Raw genomic sequence first — 20650 nt, forward strand, 5'->3', positions numbered from 1 at the left:
CTCTCAGATTATTTTCCTTTATTTAGAGGAGTATGTCAAGGTTGTCCCTTGTCACCCCTTTTATTAATTATTGCACTTTAACCCTTTTTAATCAAAATTCGGCAAGTCCCAAACATTTCTGGATTCTCAATTGCAGAACAGCAACTCAAATTGTCAGTTTATGCAGATGACATCCTTTTATACTGTTCCAACCCTACCACATCCCTTCCTCCTTTCCTAAAGCAAGAAACTATTTTTTCCCAATTATCAGGATACTGGCTAAATGCTGATGAATCTGAAATAGTGCCATTAAATGTTTTATGTAATAAACAGCTTTTTGTTCATTCAGATTTCAATTGTCAGCCTCTAAAAATAAAATATCTTGGATTATGGTTCACAAAGACAATTAAAGACACTATCAAATTGGATTTTAATCATATTATATAGGCTTTAAATTATACACTCACATGATGGGACTCGCTGTTTCTTTCTTGGTGGTCTGGATGGATTCTATTAATAATTGTTAGAAATAGAATCCCTGGCTGGCCAGGGCTTGCGCCAAAGTCAGTCAGAGACCACCACTCCCACGTCAGGGCAAGGGAGTTACACGCCAAGATAACCCCTGCTCACCCCCTTGGTAACGTGACACGAGCAGTAAGGCTAAACTCGGAGGCGATGTGAGTTAAGTGTTTGCGCATGCACCCAGCAACAACACCCAAGGCCCACCACAAAGGAAACTCCACACAAGGTTATATATAAAAATAGCCTTTGTATTATACCAAAACACATTAGATAAAAACACACTCTTTACAATGTGCCAACAGGCACGGGCAGAATTTACAGGGGATATGTACAAGACAGGGCCACCTGGACCACTGTCAGGAATCAGCACTTTTAGAACTTAGCACTTGGTAGAATTAGCACTTAGAACATAAAATATAAAATCACTGTAGCACAAATTAGAAAATGTAGCACACAACCAGTAACTACTGGTAACAGATAAGTACCACCTATGCAACCCTAACCACCTTAGGAGAATATTACGCAGGGAACCAGGACCTCACTAGCACCACCTGTACTAGCAAGAACAACCACCTAAGTATCACAATACATGTAGGGGCATAGGCACATTACACATGATGCATCACAACACATTCAGAGGTGTAAGAACAAGGCACATGACGCATTAAAACACATTCAGAGGTGCAGGAAAACACATTTGCGCAAAACTCACATAAGTCACCACCTGTGGCTGTCCCTAGGCCAACTGGCCTTGTTGGGGCTAGGACGCCCTGTGTCCCAGTGTCAGGGGGGGCCTAAACGTAGCAGCTGCCCACGAAGTGCTGGGCAGCTGTAGAGCAATGATCAATCAATCAATCAATCACAACATTTGTATAGCGCGCTAATCACCCAGAAGGGTCTCAAGGCGCTGGGGGAGGGTATTTTACTGCACGAACAGCCAGGTCTTGAGTTGCTTCCTGAAGGAAAGATGGTCCTGGGTCAGCCGAAGGTGGATGGCGAGGGAGTTCCAAGTCTTGGCTGCCAGGTAGGAGAAGAATCTTCCTCCGGCGGTGGCTCTGCGGATGCGTGGTACGGCGGCGAGGGCGAGGCTGGTCGATCGTAGCTGGCGGGTGGGCGTGTACAAGGTCAGGCGGTCGTTGAGGTACTTGGGGCCCAGGTCGTGGAGAGCCTTGTGTGCGTGGGTGAGGAGCCTGAACGTGATCCTCTTGCTGACGGGGAGCCAGTGCAGGTCTCTCAGGTGGCCGTTGATGTGGCTGTGTCGGGCATTATCCAGGACGAGTCATGCGGAGGCTTTCTGGATGCGTTGGAGTCTTTTCTGCAGTTTGGCTGTGGTTCCGGCGTAGAGGGTGTTCCCGTAGTCCAGTCGGCTGGTGACGAGTGCCTGGGTGACGGTCTTCCTGGTGTCGGTGGGGATCCATCGGAAGATCTTACGGAGCATACGCAGGGTGTTGAAGCACGATGAGGAGATGGCGGTGACTTGTCTGGTCATCGAGAGGGAGGAGTCCAGGATGAAGCCCAGGTTGCGTGCGTGGTCCGTTGGCTTGGGAGTGGTTCCCAGGGCAGGGGGCCACCAGGAGTCGTCCCAGGCGGAGGGCGATGATCCCAGGATGAGGACTTCCGTCTTGTCTGAGTTCAGTTTCAGGCGGCTGTTCTTCATCCACTCGGCGACGTCTTTCATCCCTTCGTGTAGGCTGGTTCTGGAGGTGGCAGGGTCGTTGGTGAGGGAGAGGATCAGCTGGGCGTCGTCGGCGTAGGAGATGATGTTGAGGTTGTGTTGGCGTGCGATGGCTGCGAGGGGGCTCATGTAGACGTTGAAGAGGGTGGGGCTGAGTGATGATCCTTGTGGTACGCTGCAAATGACTTTGGTGGCCTCGGATCTGAACGGGGGGAGGCGGACTCTCTGGGTTCTTCCGGCGAGGAACGAGATGATCCACTCCAGTGCCTTCTCTTGGATTCCGATGTTGCTGAGGCGCTGTACTAGGGTGCGGTGGCAGACAGTGCCGAATGCTGCGGAGACGTCCAGGAGGATGAGGGCTGCTGTTTCCCCGTTGTTGAGCAGGGATCTGATGTCATCGGTGGGTGCGATCAGGGTGGTTTCGGTGCTGTGGTTGGCTCGGAAACCGGACTGCGAGGGGTCGAGGGATCCATTCATCTCAAGGAAGGAGGTGAGCTGTCTGTTGACGGTCTTCTCGATGACTTTGGCAGGAAAAGGGAGGAGCGAGATGGGGCGGAAGTTCTTGAGGTCGGTGGGGTCCGCTGTTGGTTTCTTCAGGAGGGCACTGAGCTCGGTGTGCTTCCAGCTCTCCGGGAAGGTGGTGGTGTGGAAGGAGGTGTTGATGATGTCCCGCAGTTGGGGTGCGATGATGGAGTCGGCCTTGTTGAAGACGTGGTGGGGGCAGGGGTTGGTTGGTGATCCGGAGTGGATGGTGTTCATCGTGCGGGCGGTGTCTTCGGTGCTGACCGGGGTCCAGTTGCAGAGGGTGGTGGTAGGGGGCGTTGGTTCGACGGTTGGGTGCGTGGTTGGTGCGCTGAACCTGTGGTGTATGTCGGCGATCTTGTGGTGGAAGAACGAGACGAGTGAGTCTCAGAGGGCTTGCGAGGGTGTGATGTCGTTGCTTCCGGCGCTGGGGTTGGAGAGCTCTTTGACGATGCTGAAGAGTTCCTTGCTGTCGTGGGCGTTGTTGTCCGGTCATTCTTTGAATGCTGTCTTCTTGGTGGTGCGGATCAGCTGGTGGTGCTTGCGGGTGGCGTGCTTGAGGGCGGTCATGTTGTCTGAGGTCTGGTCGTGGCGCCAGGCTTTCTCGAGGGTGCGGCAGTTCTTCGTGGAGTCCTTGCCTCTCTGGGCTCGCAAAACAAGTATGCCGCCAGGAGCCTCTCTGGGCTCGCACGAAGAAGGCCCGCTGAGCCTCTCGGGGCTCTACAGCAGAATAATGCCCCGGGGAGCCTCGTGGCTCTACACAACTGTGGCCTTGGTGGGAGTTCCGCTCGGGGAACTCGTAGTGTGCCACTGCCCAGGAGCCTTGGTAGGCTCTGCTGCCCAATGCTGCCCCAGGCGCACACACTCACTGGCTGCTGTGGCGGGGACACTGCTTGTCGTGGCAGGGCTCTCCGGTGCTGCAGCCGGACCTTCCTTCCCGCTCCGGTGCGGAGCCCGGAGACGCGCTGGGTCCTGTGGAGGCGGGGTGGGCTCCCGTCCTCCTTCCGGCTTCTCCTTCCGGTGTGGTGCGGCCTCCGTACGCCTCGAGCGTACGCGGAACGAAGGGGCAATGCGGGCCTTAGTACGCCTCAAGGGTATGCTGCCTAGGGACCCGGGGCGCTTTTGTACGCTTCTAGCGCACGGCGCGTACTCCGAGGTACGCTGCAGGCTGGTGCGGCTGTGTGCGTTTCTGTCCAAATGAGGGGTGGGCACCCTCAAGGCCGCAATCTAGCGGGCAATGCCGGGTGGGCACCGGCTTTTAGCAAATAAAACGCTCCCTGCGCTAGAGGTCATAAGAGCGCTCCCAGGCGCTTAGAAGACAAAGTAAAGCGCTCCCAGCGCTAGGGAAAAGATAAAGCGCTAGAGGGGTGCACCAGTCTAGGCAAAGAAAGGTCCTTAAGGAATGCAGCAAGCAGGGGGGGGCAAGGCTGGGCCAGGGGCCAGTTCACTGGGCCCTCCAGGCAGAAAGGCAGTACCAAGTGGTGGTTCCTCCTTTTGCCCAGCTGCAGCCCCCCTCAGATAGGATCCAGCAAGAGAACAAATCATAAGGGGACACAGCCCCATCTTATACTGTAAAACCCTTTGTCTCAGGGTGCAGGGTGGGGGAAGAACCAGTCGCAACTGGTCTGGGAGCACCCTTGATGTGCTCAGCCCCTCACTCTATTCACTGGCAGGGCTAGGGTCATCAGTCGCACCACAGGGGGCAGAGCCAGCATTGTGTGGGGAAAGCCCAGCCCTATTCAGGACCCAGGTGCACTCCTCCCAGCCATCAGCATGCTAATCTCCACACTCACCACCGGGCAGACCCATCATGACTCATGGAGCGTGGCATCCTAGCCAGCTTCAGCCAATCACACGCCAGCACCTTTACAACACACTCACAGCCATGTCTAGAAGTGGCACTTCCACACTAGACACATACACGCCGCATACATCATTTCGCAGCATTAAATCACACGAGTCCGCCCATACCAGACTCGAGCCTGTACATCCCACGCTTCAGGAACTACCAGGGACACATACATTCCCCATGCATTCCTATGAGAGGGCAGGCCTATCTCACCACATGCACTCAAAGTGCGCACGCACTTTCCACTGGGACACAGTGAAAGTGCACAGAACCCAAAAATCACCATCACCAGGTCACCATTAAAAGCCAAAAGTTCAGGGGTGAACCTGCCAGAAGGGCAAAGTCCAACAATAATGATGATTACTCCCATGATACTCTACATCATTTCCATGATAACACTCCATATAACTGATTACAATTTTAAAATAGACTCTCTTGTGTCTAAATTTATTACGAAAGCAAAATCTCCCCATTTAGCGCCATCATCTTTAAAGAAAAGTTACATTTGAAGAGGTGTCTTACATTTTTGAATTTCAAGTAGTATCATTATGCATTCTGCATGAATGAATATGTTTGTTAGCTCGCTCAAGATTTCTCTGCTCTACTCCTCCATGGATATTGTTAGAAAAGTCTCTTATGTTCCCTTTTGATTTTAAAGAAATACTGGCTTTTACAGGAAATATTTGACAGACCCGTACTCCAGTCATTGCTCCTTCGCGTACAACAATGCATTTGGTATAATAAAAACATTCAAATTAAAAATCATTCTATATAGTAAAAAACTCTTAGAGATAGAGGATTGTATTGGATATCACAACTTTTCAATAACAATCAGCTGTTATCTTTTTCTAGATCTCCAAATAAAATTTTCCTTACTGTCTACATTTAGATCACAATAGGAACTCCGCACTTCCTTAACAGAATATATCTCAACATTACCCCAAACATCTTCTCCTTCCGAAATCTGTTACATTTTTTCCATGGTTAACTTTGAATCCCATTGCTTCTACTATTTACAAAGGTAATCTACCATTACTTCGTGGCCACTACTATGACTTACCAATACTACACATTTTTACTTAGCAGAATCTTTTACTTCGCATGCTTTAAGTTCGCATGCTTCTACTTCGCATATACCGTTAGTGAGAAAAGTCAATTACTTTGCTGACAATTCACATCGTGGTTTGGAAAAGGAGGCGCTTCCGTTTCCAAACAACGACGTGCAGCTCTGACGACGCCTGAAGCAGGAGAAGAGAGGAAGCACGGTGGGGCGAGGGACCACGAGGAGAGAGAGGTAAGTGGGGCAGTGTAGTTTTTGGGGTCATGCAGGGGGTTGTCTTTTAGGGTTGAGTTTATGTAGAGTAGAGTAGTGTATTTGAGTTTAGGGTAGTGGTCGTGCAGGGGGTTGTCTTTTAGGTTTGTGCTTATGTAGTGAAGAGTAGTGTATTTGGATTTTGGGTAGTGGTAGTGCAGGGGGTTGTCTTTTAGGTTTGTGTTTATGTAGTGTAGAGTAGTGTATTTGGGTTTAGGGTAGTGGTCGTGCAGGGGGTTGTCTTTTAGGATGTAGGGTTGTGTTTATGTAGTGTAGAGTAGTGTATTTGGGTTTAGGATAGTGTGGTGCAGGGGGTTGTCTTTTTAAGTTTTCGGGTTGTGTTTATGTAGTGTAGAGTAGTGTATTTGGGTTTAGGGTAGTGGTCGTGCAGGGGGTTGTCTTTTAGGTTTGTGTTTATGTAGTGTAGAGTAGTGTATTTGGGTTTAGGGTAGTGGTCGTGCAGGGGGTTGTCTTTTAGGTTTGTGTTTATGTAGTGTAGAGTAGTGTATTTGGGTTTAGGGTAGTGGTCGTGCAGGGGGTGTCTTTTAGGTTGTACGGTTGTGTTTATGTAGTGTAGAGTAGTGTATTTGTGTTTAGGGTAGTGTTGTGGTGTTTGTGTAGTGTAGTGTAGTGTTTTAGAGTAGTGAAGTGGTGTTTGAGTAGTGTAGGGTAATGTGGTGTATGAGGGTAAGGGTAAAAGAGTAGAAAATGCATAGAAGTTGTATACGTAGTAATATACTGCAAAGTAAATGCATATTTAGTACTTTTAAATGTATTTGCGGACTAAAAGCATGTGCAGTTAAATCTTGCATAGTAATGGGTTTCAAACACTTTACAAACTCTGTATTTTGTCTATCATACCGCATTATTTACTCAGATGAACTCAAAATCATTTTCTTAGTATTTAACCCCTTCCCTGCGCCGTGAATTCCGCCACGGAGTGGAAGGTCTAGGGGGTGAGCACGGCGCTTCCGTGTTCATGACGGAACCACGCCGTCATGAGTCACAGGCGGCATGTGCTCATGACGGTGTGGTTGAGCACGCAAGGGGTTAAGTTTATCTTACTGGTCCTGCACTTCTCAGAATGCGGATTTAAAACAGGCTGTTTGAGTCTTCTTCCATTCTCCAGTTTCGGAAGCTGGCAGGGCGCCAAATTAACAAGATTTTTAAACTCACTATCCCCTTTTCCTTTTTCAAATACCTTTTGGGGAGTCTAGCCCCTCATTGGCCTCAATTAACTCACAGTCATAACTTCTCAGATTCACTGCTGGCTGCTGCTTTCCACTTAATAACTTTGGAACCACACTCCCACTGTTGCTTTCAAATCTTGGTGGAATGCTGTTTGTTTTCATTACAGGATGGATATTAATTATGCCTCTCGCATATCCTTAGCTATAAAACGAGAAATGTTATGTCTCCGCTAACTAATTTTGTATCCCAATCTACTCTCACTTGCCAGCAAAACCATTTATGCTTCTGCTGAACTGCGAAAACCACATTGAATTTATCGCTTTGCGTTTTTTCATACATTTTTCTATAGTTTATAAATGCATATATCGGATGTTTTTTTCTCTCCTTTAATATGTCTACAGTTTTTATTGTTATTTTTTATCTTTATTACTCAGATAACATTTCCCTGGATCCCACCGATTCAAACTAATGTATATTTATTTCTCTGTCTATCGTTTTCAATAATTCTACTCTACGCTTGATGCCGGGAGCAGATCTAATTTTAAAATTGTAGAGTGTCACTTTTGATTGTATTCTCTTTTAAAACTTACCTTTATTTGAGCACTTGCTGCATTGACAACCCTCCCTGGCTAAACGCTGCACAGCGGATCCTAACGCTGAGAGCAGACCTTGGAGCAAAACAAACATCCTCGGACGCCATCGCCGGCGTGCACAGAGGCCACGCCCCCTCGAGGCCACGCCCCCCGCACCAGTATATAGGCGTTGACTACTAGCGCTTGCTTAGAAACAGTACTCCTGAGGCGGAAGCCGGGAGCAGATCTAATTTTTAAAATTGTAGAGTGTCACTTTTGATTGTATTCTCTTTTAAAACGTACCTTTATTTGAGCACTTGCTGCATTGACAACCCTCCCTGGCTAAACGCTGCACAGCGGATCTTAACGCTGAGAGCAGACCTTGGAACAAAACAAACATCCTCGGACGCCATCGCCGGCGTGCACCGAGGCCACGCCCCCTCGAGGCCACACCCCCTCCCCGAACTTCCTCTACACCAATAAATATGTGCCTCTGGAGGAAGCGCAGCGGACGAGTGCAGCGGGCGCGCCGGCAGCGCGCCGAAGGCGCCCCTAAGGCAAGCCCGTCTGCGCCCGTCTGCGACAGGCCGAGACCAGGGGCCACAACCCCTGTTTCCCCAATTAGTGATATATTAGGTAAATCTGCTCTGGTATACTCCCGCGAAGAGTTGCTCAATCTCAATACTCCCAGTCCATCACATCATCCTCACTGTGCTATAGTAAGTCCTTTAGACACCATGGGCCCTTTTAGCTGTCGGAATTGTAGATGGAACAGTAATAACACGGAGTGTCTTATATCTGAAATAACTCTCACTCAGTATTTCTCTTGCATCTATGTTAATCCTAGGTCCCTTCCAAAACATTCTATTGAAATATGGGATATGCTACAGGAGATTAAACCTGACTTTGCTTTTATCACGGAGACCTGGCTTAGTGAGCACAATACCCCTGATATCACGGCTGCACTACCCAGTGGGTATAAAATTATCAATTTAAATCGATCAATTAAGAGGGGTGGTGGAGTGGCTATGATTTTTAAAGACACTTTTACCTGTCGTCAAGAAACAGTTACGCAACTAGGCAAGCATGAAGTCCTGATCTTCTCCATCTCTATCAATACGCAGGCGATCCTTGGAGGTGCAATTATTTATCATCCCCCTAGTAGTACGATTGATTTTAGCACTCAACTCCTGGAACAAATTCTTCCTGTTTGTCTTAAACATAAAAACATTATAGTCCTTGGCGACTTCAATGTTCATTTTGACCTTCATGACAATCCCCTAACTAAACGCCTTGCAACCGATATGGAAATCATGCAACTGACACAGAAAATAGCATACTCCACACATAGAGCAGGGCATATGCTAGATCTTATCTTCACTAATATACCTAATATTATCATTACAAATATAACTCCTTTGACTTGGACGGATCACTATAGGATCGAATTTAATTTGAACCTACCTATAAAGAATAAAAGACCTTTCGTTCAGTCGACAAATTCCACAAAATGTTGGAAAAAATTCTCTGTGGAAAAATTTAAAGAAGACTTTGATTATAATTTTAGTCCTGGAACTTCCAGTGAGGAAGAAATTCGTCAATTGCTTAGCAACATTGAGAAAGCGTTGGATCATTGTTCACTATCCCGTACTATAGATCGACCTAAACAAAAAATCTCAGAGAAATGGTACGGCTTAGATCTAAAAGCTGTAAAAAGAAAATGTACCACATTGGAACACAAATGGAGACTAAGTAAAACGCTCGAAGACAGAGCTACTTATAAACATCAGCTGAAAGTATACAACACAGCTATACGCAAAGCAAAGAAAGACTATTTTTCCCAAAGAATACTAGACAACAAAAACTCCTCGAAGGAGCTTTTTAAAATAGTAAAAGAACTCTGTAACCCACCGTGTCTCACCTCAAACTTGACTCCCTCACATGAAAACTGCTCCAAAATTAGTGATTTTTTTAGTGAAAAAATTGATAAAATCTATGCTTCCTTTGTAAATAATAGCCAGGACGATGTAGAGTATCATGTTGATTCTACTCTGCAGGCCAGCTGCTCTACTTTTGGCCCTTTTTCTGAAGAAGAAGTTAGCAAAGCTATGCTAGAAATCAAATCAGGATCACCATGGGATGTCTGTCCACACTATATCTTCTCCCAGCTTACACCCGTAATATATCCAGCAGTTACAAAAGTTCTTAATCTTTCCTTGGACCAAGCTGAATTCCCAGAAGTCTGGAAAAATGCAGCTGTAATACCACTATTAAAGAAAGCCGGCGCGGACATAAACGCGCCAGCCAATTACCGTCCCATCTCACAGCTTCCATATCTATCAAAGGTTTTAGAACGATTGGTAACTAAACAGTTGTCAAGCTTTCTGGAAACCAATAACCTGCTGGATGTTTCTCAGACTGGTTTTAGATCGAATAACAGTACTGAGACAACACTCCTGGCTGTGATGGACGATATTCGAATGCAGATTGATAAAGGCAAAACGGTCGCCCTGATATTACTTGATTTATCAGCGGCGTTTGATACCGTTTCCCACAAACTGCTATTAAATATGCTAGCTGCTAAAGGAATACATGGTAAAGCCCTGAACTGGCTGGAGTCTTTTCTATCGAATAGATCCCAGTCCATCTGTTTAGGAAACTTTACCTCCACTCCTCGGAAGATCAAACATGGGGTGCCACAGGGAGCAACATTGAGCCCAACATTGTTCAATGTTTATGTTTCTTCATTGGCATCTATAGGCAATAAATGGGGTATCAATATCTGCTCTTATGCTGATGATACTCAGTTGATGATAACCCTCAATGGTGAAGAGGACGCCAAAAACAGGTTACATAACTGCCTGTCAGAGCTATCTAACTGGATGCATGGGCACTACCTGAAATTAAATGCTAACAAGTCAGAAATTCTTTTATTCGGCGGATCCAAACAGCTTTGGGACAGCTCTTGGTGGCCAAATACTTTAGGTACTCCACCAAACCCAACCCTGACCGCTAGAAACCTGGGAATCCATATGGACACCACTTTATCTATGAAGCATCATGTTACCACAATCTGTGGCAAAGGATTCACCATACTAAAAATGCTGAAACGTGTTTTTCCCTGGATTCCGATGGAATGAAGACATATTTTAGTTTAATCTTTACTGACTAGTAGGTTGGACTATGGCAACTCGCTGTTTGTTGGTATGGCGGATTATTTATTTTCAAAACTACAGCTGGTCCAGAACGCGGCAGCCAAAGCTGTCTGTGATAAGAAAAAGTACGATTCTGCTACAAACTGCCTCAGAGCGTTACATTGGCTGCCTATGAGGCAAAGAGCAGTATTTAAAATGTTCTGCATTGCTCATAAAACTTTGAATAATACTGGCCCTTACATCCTGCGGAACAGAATCAAGCTCTATGCCCCAGTTCGGAATTTACGTTCACAAGCCACAGCTAAAGCAGTCACCACACGAATAAAACTATCCAGGATGGGCGGGCGTGCCTTTTCGCACCTTGCCGCTAAGTGTTGGAATGACTTGCCTATCGATCTTCGATGTACTGATTGTTACCTCACTTTCAGGAAAAAACTAAAAACTGCATTATTCCCTAAATAGAATATATAGCAGTCCCTGGTAATTTGTTTATGGTTTACTGTTTAATTTTAGCGCCGTGATATCCTTGTTGGGAGTGTCGCGCTTTAGAAGTACATATAACAATAACAATAACAATGATATATATTACGTTTTTTTATTGTTTGTTGACTTTTGTTCTTATTGCTTGTGGCATTATTAAATGCTGTTCATTATTTCTCAATAAACTCAAACTTAAAATAGACTGCGGATGCAAGGGTTTGTGTGAAGGACAGGACAAAAAAACAAGCATTTACAATGCAACGGTTTCGCCTTTGCAAAAGTTAGAGCTATTGGCATTGTAAATGACAACATTTTTATTTATGTGTTGGTTTTGAAAACAGATAAATAAATGGCATTGTCATTTACAATGTCAATTGCTTAATCTCTCGCAAATGCAACACACACCCACAGAACGCCAGGCGAAACCTAAAAAACATTCCTAATTGTGTGCATGCTTGCTTACCTCTACCGGCCATGTTGCAAGTTTGGAAACAAACGTTCACAAAAACAACAACTCTATGCCTCATCATAAAAGGCGACAGTAGGCTTTGTTGACTGTCATGCACACGTTTAAAAACCGGTAACATGGCAACTTATAGGTGTTGTGCTGACACGTTCACGGTTGGGGGGCAGGTATAGTTGTGCACGTGGGGAGCGCAGCAGAAAAATAGGACACACTGACATATGCACATTCGTGACAGTGGCATGTACACATGTAGGATCAGGTGACCAGCACGGATACAGCAGTGTGGCTGACAGGTACATGCAAAGAGACTGTGCCCTACTCTTATGCAAAGACACTAGACTCTGACGTGTAAATATTTAGGAGCCAGTGGCGTGTGATCTGGTAGCACGGGTGGTGAAAGAAGAAATACGAGGCATTTCCATGCGCACAGGAGATGCAGGTACACGCAGATGTAAAGAATATGTTGATGAATCGGCATGTATATAGCTGGCAGAGAACAGTACACATAAAGGAGAGGCGGCCTGCACATATATGCACGTGCCCGTTCAGTAGACCTAGGTGAAGGGAGGCAGCATGCAGACACGTGGGGATCTGTGAGACAATGACGTGTGCACACACAGGTCAGAGAGTGCCAGCACTCACAGAGGAGACAGTGACATGTGTCCACTTATGCCTCTGGGAGATGGTTACCTATGCACACGAAACAAAGATGAATGAGCATCTATAAGAAGGAAACGTATACCTGTGGCAGGTGCACACTTATGACATACGATTCACTAGCATGCACAGACATAGTAGCAAAGGAAGTAGTGGAGTGCCGTGTGCATGCATAGGAACATCTGAAACAGTGACATGAACAGGAAATGGTCAGGGGCGTGGCTATTGATGGTGCAGCAGGTGCAGTGGCACCGAGGTGCGTAGGTGTTATGGGTCCACCGCTCCCCAATTATACTAGTTTTTAATACCAGACCAAGGAAGAGGGGATACATTTACTTTTTGTATTATGGGTCATATCAACGCTCTGCGCGACAAAGCGTGTACATATGTAGGACAGTAGCGTATGAACATACAGAAATATAAAAGACGGTACACATGCGCTCAGGAGTAAGTAACATGTCCACATACAGGAGACACTGATATGCGCATGTATAGTGGGAAGTGTGCTCATATAGCGGTTCGCGTAAAGGTGAGGTATACACAGAAGGATATAAGAGGTGCACACATGAGAGCATAGGAAGTGTTGACGTGCACATACACGAGTGTAGAAGTTAATGACGTGTACATTTGGGAGTATAGGGCGTGGTGAAGAGAGCACAGAGAAATACAGTAATCAGGAGCATGTATATACGTAGGAGGCAGTGGTATGTGAACGTGTACGCATGAAAAAAGCGGTCCGACGTGCAAAAAGTAGAAAGGCGCGCGCACACAATACGAGTATGAGAAAAGCGATGTGCACATATCGGGAAACAGACAGGAGCACACACGACAGTCGTGAGCAAATGAATCTTTTGGGGGTGTTTCAGACGGAATGTAGCGCACAGCTCCTGGAGGGGGACAGGCTTTGGCACAGACCAAGCACAGGTCCCTCGCATGTGCACACACACAAACACGTCCTTCTAGTGTTTACAGTGCAATGAAATCCATTCACACACATTGCAGGCACAAGTATAAATTCATAAGAAGTTTTTATGTTTGTCAATGTAGCCATGTCAAATCGTTCTCCTTCATAACTACTCATCAATCCATCTATCCATTCACCCGTCCCTGCTTTTATCTCCCCATCTATCTATCTCTCTCTTAAGCCCGAAGTGAACGTACTCACTGTGAGACCGCGGCAGGAGGGAGGAGGCACGGACAGTGGGCGGGCGGGCGGGAGGGAGAAGGCACGGACAACGGAAGGGAGGGCGGGAAATAAACAAATGTTAGACAGCATCGAACACGGACAGTGGGCGGGCGGGAGGGAGGAGGCACGGACAGTGGGCGGGCGGGCGGGAGGGAGAAGGCACGGACAACGGGAGGGAGGGCGGGGAATAAACAAAGGAAGAGCTACCTCACTCACTGGCACCAGAAAGGATAGGCTGATCGCTATCACCAGAAATGGAACATTATTTACATGCACCAATAATTGTATATGTGATCACATGCACAAGAAATGGCACTCTGCTCACATGCATCAGAAACTAAACAATACTGTGCAGCCTTGATGGCATATTCACCCGTGGGAAGCACGACTAGATCAACTGCTCACACACAGCTATCGATAGTGGGAGGCACAAAGATCACATATTTTACTCACCCACACTCGCCTCCCCGATTGTGTAGGTCTTGCCAGAACCCGTTTGACCGTAAGCGATCACGGTAGCATTGTAGCCCTGAAAGAAAGACTGCACCAGTGGTTGCACGCATGCTGAGTACACGGCCTCCTGGTTGGGGGTCTCAGCCCCGAAGACTTGGTGGAAACGGAAAGTGTGATCCCGCCCCAGAGTGAGCTCCTGCGGTCCCACCCGCAGACAAGGCTGGTGTCCACGGAGCACCTCTATGGGCAGAAGCGGCCGCACGCGCACAGACACCCGCACTGGACTGTCATCTGCTGGAAGCTTCAGACCCATGGTGGCGTAGTCAATAACCAAGGGGAAGAACTTTGTGCATCCCCAACTAGAAGAGAGATGCCGGCCCTTGTACCAAACAACACAGTCGATGAACTACCAATCCAGACCTGTAGACATGGAAGACAGACTGAACCAAGAGGACGACAAAGAAGGCGAACACACTAGAAGACAGACTATTTATGGGTATCGAAGCTAGCCGAACTCAGCCTCAAGACGGCGGATAAACCACGCCATCGCTGTAAAAGACAGGTTAAATCACAGTTTCACGTTTTGGCCATTTGAATTTTAAATAATTTAAGTGTTGTACTTTAAATCTGTTCACACGTTTTGCGCAATATACAGATGATATCACATCACAGGAATAACTGATGCGTATTTCTATCAACATTCAGAGAAGTTTGCATTCCTTCCCTGTGCTGAAAATGAAAACAAGTCAGGTCCCGGGCCGGCAGCCAATCACAGCGCAGCCCGGGGAATGACGTCACGGGGGTGTCCCGGCCGGCAGATTCGGGGGCGTGTTTTTCGTGCTCTCCCCTTCCCATTGGCTGGAAGGTAAAATTCCAGCCAATGGGAAGAGGAGAGGACGGGACTTAAAAAAACACACGGAAACGCCCCCGAATCGCGTTTTCACGGGGAAAGCGTGATTGACAGCCAATCTCTTCCAATGGCTAGCCTCCATTTATGGAGCTAGCCAATGGGAGACAGAGGCGGGACCAAAGCCCCAAATGTAGGACATAAGATTTCGCCCTGGGCGGAGCAACTGCTACGCAGTTGCAACGGCCAGGGCGAAACCTAAACAAGCATTTACAATGCAACGGTTTCGCCTTTGGAAAAGTTAGAGCTATTGGCATTGTAAATGACAAAATTTGTATTTATGTGTTGGTTTTGAAAACAGGTAAATAAATGGCATTGTCATTTACATTGCCAATAGTGTGTGTGCGCATCAGTGTGTGTGTGAATGCCTGGGTGTGTGTGCGCATCTGTGTGTGTTTGCCTGTGTATGTGAAAGCATCTGTATGTGTGTATGTGTGTTTGCCTGTGTATGTGAAAGCATCTGTGTCTGGGGAGCAGTGTGAGGCACTGTGGGACCAATCAAAGTACTGAAAGTTCTCATTGTACCACCCAAAGGGAAAAGCCAAAAAGACACACAAAAAGAGACAGATGAGGAACTACAAATAGAGAGAGTCACCACAACGTCCACTAAGGAAGCAGCAGGAGGCATCTTGAGAGTGACATTGTAAGACTAAGAGAGCGACGAGAGACACAGAGATAAACACAAAAAGAGACAGACTAGGATGTAAAGACAAAGCCACCGCAACATTCACTAAAGGAGTGGCAAGAGACATTATGAACCAGAAACTGAGACAGGCACTAAAAAGGCAGATTAGGATCCAGAAGAAGATGGAGCAGCCGCAACATCCACTAAGAGGAGTAGAGAGAGGCACTCGGAGACAGACACAGGGACAGTTACAAAAAGAGACAGACGGGAACCTACAAAAGGACTGTGGTGCCAAAATGTCCACTAAGGGAGCGACAAGAGGTATTCTGAAGAGACCAAAGTCTTGAGTGTTCTTATCGTAACACCAAAAACAAGAAACAAAGCGGCACACAAAAAAAGAGACATATTAGGACCTAAAAAAAGACCGCTGCCACCATGTCCACTAAGGGAGCGACAAGAGACATTATGCGAAAGACATTGAGACAGTCCAAAGATTTGAGCATTATCATTGTAACACTAAGAGAGCAGAGAGAAACACTGCGTGAGACACAGAGACATACAAAAAGAGAGATAGCCTAGGACTTACAAACATACGTAGCTACCACAAGGTCCACTAAGGGAGTGACAAGGTACATTATCAGACTGAAACTGAGATAGACCCAAGCCTTAAGCGTTCTCATTGCGACATACAAAGGCGACAGACCTGCCACAGACTCAAAAAGAGACAGACGAGGATCTACAAACAGACAGAGCTGCTGCAATATCCACTAACGGATCGACAAGAGACACTCTTACAGACGAAAGACTGGAGTGTTCTCATTATAACACCCAAAGGGGGAGACGTGAGACAGACACAAATAGATTACGGTCTACAACAAGACAGTGCTGCCGCAGCATCCAGTAGGGCAGCATCAAGAGACACTCTGAGACAGACACAGACATAGACACAAAAAGAGACAGAGTATGACCAAAAAAAGGGAGAGCTTCCACAACGTCCACTAAGGCAGGGACGAGAGACACTCTGAGAAAGAGACATTTACAAAAAGAGACAGGCAAGCGCCTAGAAAGAGACAGAGCTGCCACAAAGTTCCTAAGGGAGTGACGAGAGACACCCTGAGACAGACTCAAAAAAGTGATAGAATAGGACCTACAAAAAGACAGAGCCTTATAACGTCCACTAAGGAGGCGGCAAGAGACACTCTGAGACAGACACAGAAAAAGACAGACTAAGACACCTAAAAAGTCAGAGCTGTGCAACAACCAGTAAGGAAGAGGCAAGAGACACTCTGAGACAGACACCGATCTCTCTCTCTCTCGCCCCTCTCTCGTTTCCCCACGAGAGGTCATTGAAAACAGATCACAGCCTCCAACTCGGGGGATTTTGTGTTTAGGCAGACAATATTTCTGTGAATTACCTAAAACTTCTAAATGAAAGTTCTTCTATTTGTTCTCCGCTCTCTATGCACGCCAACAATACTGCACCCTGCTTTGCTCATTTTACATGAGCATGTAAGACTCCTCGATAACACCGCACATATTAAACGCTGCTGTCCTAAGGACGCCTGGGCGTGTGTATCTGTCTAAGAGGGTGGGAACAAGAGTTAACTCAAAACACGTGTGTGCTCACATTTCTGACCAGTGGGAACATGCTTCTAAATAACAAAATGCCAGACCTCGGCTCGCCCCTCGCCTGAACCACGACACTGAGCTCCACCTGACCTAAAACACACTTCAGGCTGGAGGGAAACAGCTAATTGGAACTCCATGTCGAGGACTGGCCACATCAGCATTCTTTTTATTCTGACAACGGCAAATGTGATACAAACACATAACATTCATTTTTATGTTAATCTTGACAGTAGTGCAGGATTGCATTGCCCTGGACACGTACGCACACACACACACAGAGGCACGCACACACACACTCACACATGCTTTGACATACACAGGCAAACACACACACACAGATGCTTTCACATACACAGGCAAACATACACAGGCATGCACACACAGATACACACACACGCCCAGGCACGCACACATACACAGATGCGCACACACACCCAGGCATACACATACAGGCCCAGTTACGCACGCACACACACACACACACACACACACAGATACCACACATATACAGGCACACACACACATAGGCAGGCACACATCCCCAGACACACGACATACTAAGTGTGCTACGTGCCCTCTGACTCTGGCCCATTTTACATCAGAGACTACTTTCCTGTGTTTAATTCTTGGTGCATGAGGTTAGCTCGTGGGTGGCAAGCAGATACCACTTGAGGACTCGACTAAATTTGCGCTCAAGGATCCAAGAGAACCTCAGGCTGAGCCACAGACAGGCATCTGGCTCAAAAATGTTCAGTGGCTCGCCCACCTCAACAAATAAGTAGTTATAACATAGGGTGTAGTAAATAAAATCAATAACATTAATTATCACCATCTTGGGGGGCAAAATTGTAAGAAGAAGCTCCTTATCACTGGCAGAAATGTTGAGTAGGCGAAATTGCACTGACAAACAATGCCAACAAATCCAGGCTTAGAAATTCTGGTGCAGTCATTTTTATCCAGCAGATGCCACAAAAGTTGAGCGGGGTCCCCCTCTTTTCCATTCAGGTTCCTATAGGGTGTGAATTAGCACCAGCAAGGGGGCCTCATCCCTCATTGTTCCACTTAATAGAATATTATGTTCACCGTTGCCTGAATTCATTGGTTATGTAAACATTGTATGGAAAAGCACTGTATGAGAACGTGTGCGAATAATACTGTAAAACCCAAAATGAATTATAGATGTATAAATAATATAAAAGAAGCCAATTAAATGTAAGTCAGTGGTGTGTAAATGTGTCTCTGAGTTACTTAAAGTGAGGCCCCGTATAAAACAACACAGCCAGTATTGGCCTAAACTACCAGGGGAAAATGTGCTGAATTTCATCGCTGGAACATTTCGAGCATCCCTTCTTTCATGTGGACCTGTAAAGCGAAATTATATCCTGATATTAGCTGCTACCTGCTTCCACTTGAGAAATTCATTATTAGAGATGGAATATGAAATAAATAAATACGCCAGCTATTAGGCAGTAATCTGATTGGGGAGGGTGTTTAAAATGCATTACAGTCCATTAAACTTGCACGGAACTGTTAGCTTCATTGGAAAAAATAAATAAATAGGCGATTCGCTTTGATCAGCAGAAATTCTGATAAAATCAGCAAAACACCAATTAAGATGTGAAAAATGTCACCTAGTTATCCTAATGAATGGACGGCTGAGAGGAAGCCGGTGATTGCATGTTAATTTTCATTTCAGTTGTGGCTGCAGTCGGTAAATATGAGCGCATCTTTCCTCCGTCAGCCTGCTCTGTGCATTAATCCTATTGCGGGAATTTATAGCAAAGTGCCCTGCGTTCTTCACTTGACGCGGCGTCACTCGGGCAGCTTTGTCTGTCGTTGTCGTTGTGCGTGATTAATTCTGCATCCTCTCCCAGGCGGAAACAGAGCCCTCTCCAGACGAGCCGCTATTTGGAAGTTGGGTAATTTGGAAGGAAAGGCTGCCGAATGAATTGGTAACGGCAAATGGCCTGAAATTTAAATGATTTTCCACTCCAATTAAATATATTTAGAAGTGCACCCAAATGATTAAAATAGGCTTAAAATAAGCAGTATTTGGAATTAATGGCGGCAATCTCTGCCGTGCTTTTTGCATTTATTCTTTTTAATTACAGTCCCCACTTATCTCACATGAAGAAGTGCAGTTGAGTTAAAATAAAGCAATCTGTTTTTTTGTGTTATAGTAAATACTGGCAAAGTTTAGCTGACTTGCATAAACAAAACAAGTCAGGTCCCGGGCCGGCAGCCAATCACAGCGCGGCCCGGGGAATGACGTCACGGGGGTGTCCCGGGCCGGCAGCCAATCACAGCGCGGCCTGGGACACACGGCATCAAGGGGCGGGACTTAAAAAAAGAGTCAGAAACGCCCACGATTCGCGTTCTGACCGGGAGAAAGTGATTGACGCTGATGTCTTCCAATGGCTAGCCTCCATTTATGGAGCTAGCCAATGGGAGACAGAGGCGGGACCAAAGCCCCATATGTAAGACATAAGATTTCGCCCTGTGTGGAGCAACTGCTACGTAGTTGCAATGGCCAGGGCGAAACCTAAAAAAGGGTTTGTGTGAATACTCAGCCAGATAACTTTTTTTAAAATATTTGTTTTACTTCATTTCCCATGGTGTGGGTGGGGGTCGCAGTGCTCAGGGTCTGACCGCTGAGGTGGGGGCTGGAGTTGTGAATGCCAGGGTGGGGGTCACATGCTCAGGGTGGGGGTCACACGCTTAGGATGGTATCTCAACTCTCAGGGGGGCACAGATGAGGGGTGATGGAGATGGGGTGGGGGGTGGTGGTCCCAACGGTGAAGGTGATGGGGTTCCGTGTCCAGCAGCACTCAGGGTGGGGGGGCCTTTCATTCTCAGCGGGGGGGGGGTGAGAGGGGGGAGTCGACGGGTCAGTTTCCGAATTGTCAAATAGTTATCTTTCCCAGTGAGTGCAGGGGTCGGCCAGGAGCCCGCACAGACAGTATTGCATGTCCGGGCCCGGGGGGAGCGGATGAGGCCCAGACTCGCCCCCCCCCCTCCCCCAGCAGACTCTCCCAGTCCCGGTCCCAGACGGAGCCCCCGGCGTCTCTCAATTAACAATAACATCCTAGCCAGAGCAGTAAACAGGGAATCAATATTTACATGAGCGCAGTCAGCCGGAGCCGTGGGGGGGGGGGGGGGGGGGCGGGGGGAAGGGAGGGAGGGGGCCACCAAGCGGCTGGGCGCTCTGGGGGGCCCGCGGCCCTATGCCTCTCTCTCACTGGACTCTGGGGGGCCTCAGGAAAGTCACTAAGGATGTGGGAAAGAGGTGCAGGTCAGGCTGGTGGGACTGGGGCGGACTCAGTCACATGTCAGGCTGGCGCCTCTGAAAGGGCAGTAGAGCTGGGGCAGTGTCAGTGACATGTCAGGCTGGCGCCTCTGAAAAGGCAGTAGAGCTGGGGCAGTGTCAGTGACATGTCAGGCTGGCGCCTCTGAAAAGGCAGTAGAGCTGG

This window comes from Lissotriton helveticus, chromosome 5_1 (assembly GCF_964261635.1).
Source record: "Lissotriton helveticus chromosome 5_1, aLisHel1.1, whole genome shotgun sequence".
Taxonomy (NCBI): Eukaryota; Metazoa; Chordata; class Amphibia; order Caudata; family Salamandridae; genus Lissotriton; species Lissotriton helveticus.